The 5946-nt window shown below is 38.5% G+C and overlaps 1 pseudogene; it reads left to right on the top strand.

The window, feature by feature from the left end:
- Window positions 1–3204: 3204 nt before the first annotated feature.
- Window positions 3205–4084, top strand: LOC122235522 (annotated as a pseudogene).
- Window positions 4085–5946: the final 1862 nt, after the last annotated feature.

The following is a 5946-nucleotide window of genomic DNA, read 5'->3' as shown; positions in this document are numbered from 1 at the left end:
CAGTCAAGTTAGTAGGCACTAATATTTAAATTCTAAAAAAAAAAAACACAAAAAAAACAAAAAACAAAAAAACAAAAAAAAACACTTCACTAACTTTCATCATACACTTTGATAAGTTAAGCCCCATTCCAATAAAACACTAAAACCATTCCTATGCTAGCTCTCTGATATTTTTACACTAACAAGCTTCCAGGGAAATTGAGATTGTCAAGCAAGAATTCATTATCAAAGGAGAATTTACCCTGATTTTGCTGATTTGGGGAATCTATTGTTCCTCTCTGGTTACCTAAAGAAATATGCCATGAAAACAAATCTATATTCAGCCTGAGTGCTTCCAAGGCTACCTTTCTGAAATTTCCTTACTCTGTTTTTAAAGCCAATTACCCACTAAATTCTCCACTTCTCAATGGGCTCCAAACATGTACACTGCTCGCTTTTACAACACTGCCTTAATACGTGAAAGGAAACAAAACCTTTTACATTAGAGTCCAATCTAAGCTACAAAGCCGGTGCCATCTTCCTACTAAGTAAGAAATGGAGAATCCCAGTTACAACAGACTAAGAAATTGATGTGGTGATAATTGAGAGTAGACTACAAACAAGGCATGTGAAGCATAAAAAGAAAGAAATGTTCATCTCTGGGCTTAACAGTAGAGAAAGAAATTAGTTTCTTCTCCATCATGGGTACACATAGCTACTCAGTACACAGAGCCTGACGCGGGGCTCGAACTCACGGACCATGAGATCATGACCTGAGCCGAAGTCGGTCGCTTAACCGACTGAGCCACCCAGGCGCCCCTAACTTTGTAATAGTTTAAATCCAGAACTGTAATGCCTCCTGCTTTGCTCTTTTAGCTCAAGATTGCTTTAGCTATTCAGTGCCTTGTGTGGTTCCATATGAATTTTCAGATTATTTTGTCTATTTCGGTAAAAAAAAAATGTGATTGAATTTTGATAGAGATTGCATTGAATCTGTAGATTGCTTTGGGTAGTATGGACATTTGAATATTAATTCTTTGAATACATGAACACAGGATATCTTTTATTTATTTGTGTTTTCTTTAATTTCTTTCATCAGCATTTTATAGATTTCAGTGTATAGATCTTTCATCTTCTTGATCTTAGTTCTTTCTGATACTATTGTAAATGCAATTTTCCTTTTTTTAAGTTTATTTATTTATTTTGAGAGGGGGGAGGGGCAGGCTTGAACGTATGAATCCATGAACCTGAGCCAAAACCAAGAGTCATCACTTAACTGACTGAGCCACCCAGGTGCCCCATGTAAATGCAACACTCTTAATTTCTCTTTCATATTATTCATTGTTAATGTGTAGGGGTACAATGGATTTTTATGTATTGATTTTTTATCTGGTGACCTTCCTGAATTCCTTCATTAGTCCTAACAGTTTCTTGGTGGAGCCTTTAAGGTTTTCTATATATAATATTATATCCTCTGTAAAGAGACAATTTTATATCTTCTTTTCTGATTTGGATGGCTTTTATGTCTTTTTCTTGTCTAATTACTCCAGCAAGGACTTCCAATACTATGTAAAACCAAAGTGGTAAAAGTTGGCAACCTTGTCTTATTCCTTATGTTAGAGGAAAAGCTTTCAGCTTTTCACCATTAAACATGATGTTAGCTGTGGGATTGTTATATATGGTCTTTATGTTAGATGTGGTCTTTATACCTTCCTTCTAAACCTAGTTTTCTGAGAGTTTTTAACATGAAAAATATGTTGAATTTTGTCAAATGTTTTCTATGAATGTATTGAGATGATCATATGATTTTTATCCTTCATTTTGCTAATGTCATGGATCATTTATTAATTTGTGTTTGTTAAATCATCCTTGCATCCCAAGGATAAATACTGCTTGATCATGGTATATGATCCTTTTGATCTGCTGTCGAATTTGGTTTGCTAAATTGTTCTTTTTTAAATTTTTAAAAATCTTTATTTATTTTTGAGAGAGAGAGAAAGACAGAGCATGAGCAGGAGCAGAGAGAGACACACACACACACAGAATCCAAATCAGGCTCCAGGCTCTGAGCTGTCAGCACAGAGCCCAATGAGGACCTTGAACCCATAAACCACGAGATCATGACTTGAGCTGAAGTCGAACGCTCAACTGACTGAGCCACCCAGGCATCCCTGCTAAGTTGTTATTGAAGATTGTTATATCTTTTGATAAACTGACCCCTTTATTGCTACATAATTACCTTCATTGACTGTTTTCCTAGTTTTAACTTAAAGTCTGTTTTGTGTGATTTAACTAAAGCTACTCCTGCTTGCTTTTTGTTTCCACTGGCATGGGCTATTTTCGCAATTCCTTGACTTTGAGTTTGTATGTATCTGTAAAGCTGAAGGGACTCTCTTATAGTCAGCATTTTCTTAAAGTCCTTTGGAGAATTCAATACACTTGCATTTAGAGTAATTACTGTTAGTTATGAACTTCATAATGTCAACTTATAAATTGTTTTCTGGCTTTTTTATAGTTTTCTTGTTCCTTTATTCCCCTTTTCTAATATAAGAATCTAGTGCTATAAATTTACCTTCAGCATTACTTTATTGCACAAAAGTTGATATTTGTATTCATTTTTCTTTTAGTTGCACATTATTTTTAGTTTCCTTTTTACCTGTGATTATTTAGAGTTGCAGTGTTTATTTCAAAAGCTTTTGAGGGTTTACTGCTATATTTATGTTATTTATTTGTATATTGATTCTATTATTGTCAGCAAACATACTAAGTATGGTTTCAATTCTTTTAAATTTGTTGAAGTTACTTTTGTGGACCAATGAGGCCTATAGTTATTTTTCCACATACAAAATACTTTGCCACCTCCTTCTGGCCTCCGTAGTTTCAAGTGAGACATCTGCTACCTTTCTAATTGTTGTTTCCCTAGAGGTAATCCATCATTTCTCTCTAGCTGTGTTCAAAGATTTTCTCTGAAGATGTCCTGGCAGTGTGGTGTGGAGTGGCTGTCAGGGCCAGGAGAACAAGCACCCATGTCACTATCACTCCCAGAGCAGCCCAGGCCCCCCTTCTCTGCCCCACTGCGCTCTCAGATGCCAAGCACTGCAACTCCCTGCATGCAGTGAACTCGGCCACGGAGCCTCTGGGGCGATGTCCAGCCCTCCTGCCCAACCTGCTCTCCCACCAGTCGCCACCTCCACCCCCACTGCACAAAGAGCCCATGTATGAACCATGGAGGAGGCTTCACCCTGAGGCTGCAGCCAGCTGCACCTGGAGAAGCTGACCCTGGGGATCATGCACATCCTAAAATCTTCTCCAGGTGTAACAAAGGTGGCTATCATAGAAAAGCTGCCTGCTGAACGTCATATGATTTCTTCAGGGGAACAAAAAAGTAACTGCTTGCTATCAGAGGATGTGAAGAATTTTTATCTGATTAACAATGGCTTCCACATGACATGGAGTGTGAAGCTGGATGAGAACACCATTCCATTGGGCAGCATGGCAATTAATAGAATCTCAAAACTGACTCAACTCAACCAGTCTTCCATGTATTCACTCCCTAATGCACCAACCCTGGAAGACCTGGAAGATGATGCACTTGAAGCCAGTGAGAACCAGCCAGAGAAGCCTCACTTTGATTCTTGCAGTGTGATGTTTGAGCTGGATCCTTGGAAATGGGAATGGGAAGGTTTACCTTGTCTACAAAAGAGGGAAAGCAGCAGTAGCATAAGACATTGACTTCTGGTTCCTGGCCAGAGCATCACACTGGCATTTGATCACAGATACTTGTACTGGTTACTATTGCCTGCTCATCATGCACCTGGGCCTGCCGGAGTGGCAGTATGCCTTCACCAGCTATGGCATTAGCCCACAGGCCAAGCAATTGTTCAACACGTATAAACCCATTACCTACAACACAAACCTGCTCACGGAAGAGACCTACTCCTTCATGAACAAGCTGGATCCCAGCAAAATGTTCAAGAGCAAGAGCAAGACCTTAATCTCCAACAAGAAAGCTCCTGTATAGCCTACACGTGGCCAGAAAGGGCCCTCAGGTCCTCCCTCCACCTCTAAATACTCTTCTAGCTCTGGAAACCCCATCCAGAAATGAGCATCACCACCTCCCCACCAGCCCCACAGCAATAATTTCCATGCACAGATGTCCCAAGCCTCAGATTCTGTGTGTGGAACCATGTTTTTCTTCCTACATGAGTAAGCCAAATCCTAGGCCTTTTACTCCTGTTGGCATTAGCCAGGAGTTCAAAGGTGTACACAGGTCTCCCCCAGGGTCATTTCTCCATCCAGCCTCCGAAAGCTGTGGAGCATTTGTTTAAGTAGATAAATAGATCTGTTAAGAGCTTCCCTCTCTTTCCACCTCAGCCCTGGACACCCATTAGCAGTGATTAGAGAACTCCCCCAAATAAACCACTGATTTTGACCAGGCATTAAAACTGTGCCATTCAATTGGCAACCACTAGCCACATGTGGCTATTTAAACTATGTTAAACATTCCATTCCTCTGGGGTGCCAGGGTAGCTCAGTTGGTTAAGTGTCCGACTCTTGATTTCAGCTCAGGTCATCATGTGTTCATGTGTTTGAGCCCTGCAGCGAGAGTCTGCTTGCGATTCTCTCTCTCTCCCTCCTTCTGTATCTCTCCCCTGCTCATGTGCTTTCCTTCTCTCTCTCTCTCTCCCGAAACAACAAACAAAAAATTTTAAAAATTCAATTCCTCAATTGCAAAAAGAAAAAAAAAAAAGGCTGTCTTTACTTTCTGTAAGTTTGATTATTATGTGCCTTGGTGTTTTTTAAAGTTTATTTATCTTAGTTTGGATTCTCTCACATTACTAAATCTGTAATGTAGGTATAGGCTTGTCATCAAATTTGGGAAATTTTTAGCCATTCAAATACTTTTTTCCAAATATTTTTTAGCCTTATAATTTCATTTTCTCTTTATGGTATTCTCAATATATGAATATTATGTATTTTGTTATTCTTCCATGATTCCTGTGTCTCTGTTTATTTTTAGTTTATTTTCTGCATGTTGTTTAGATTGGGTAATCTGTTGATTTTTCTTTGAGCCCACTGATTCTTTCAACTATGGTTTTCAATGTATTTTTACACCTTTCAGTGATTTTTAATTTAAGTTAGTGTATTTTTCATTTCTATAATATCCTTTTGTTTTCTTTCTTTCTTTCTTTCTTTCTTTCTTTCTTTCTTTCTTTCTTAGAGAAAGAGAGAGGCAAGCACACGCTAGTTGGGGGGAGGGGCAGAGGAAAAGACAACCTTAAGCAAGCTCCATGCCCAGAGCAGAGCCTGACTTGGGGCGCAATTTCATGACCATGAGATCATGACGTAGGCTGAAATTAAAAGTCAGACGCTTAATCAACTGAGCCATCCGGGTGCACCCTTTTGTTCTTTTTATATCTTCTATTTTTTTGCTGGGATTTTCTATTTTTTTCATGTTTCAAAAATATTTGTAATTGCTTTTTGAAGCAGTTATATTATGGCTGATTTAACATCCTTGTCAGAAAATTCCTTTACCTGAATTATCCAGTCTTGGTGTCTGTTTATTCTTTGCTAGTTTAAACTGTGATTTTATTTTATTTTTTGGTTTTTAGTATGCTTAGTGACTTTTTAAAAATTGTATCTTAGATAGTTTCCATTTTATTTTGTGTGACTCTGGTCTCTATTTATTTTTAACCATGAAATCACTCTGTTTTAGGTGTAGTATGCATGTCAAAAGGTGAATAAATGTTCAACTCCACGTTGTGCCCTACTGACACCACTTTTGCAAATGCAAAGCACTGACTCACACCACCTTTTTGCTGGTTAGTAGGGATGGAATTTTAGCTTTCTTCTCAGCCTTACTTACTCCTCCTTGGAGACAACAAATCACTGACTGGAACTGCCTTATTGATGCTTCACAAGACTGGAAGTTTAATGCTCTGCTAGGCATAACTGACACTAGAATTG

This window comes from Panthera tigris, chromosome X (assembly GCF_018350195.1).
Source record: "Panthera tigris isolate Pti1 chromosome X, P.tigris_Pti1_mat1.1, whole genome shotgun sequence".
In the NCBI taxonomy this organism is placed as follows: Eukaryota; Metazoa; Chordata; class Mammalia; order Carnivora; family Felidae; genus Panthera; species Panthera tigris.
The sequence above is the reverse complement of the archived record's forward strand: the minus strand, read 5'-3'. Positions and strand labels throughout refer to the sequence as shown.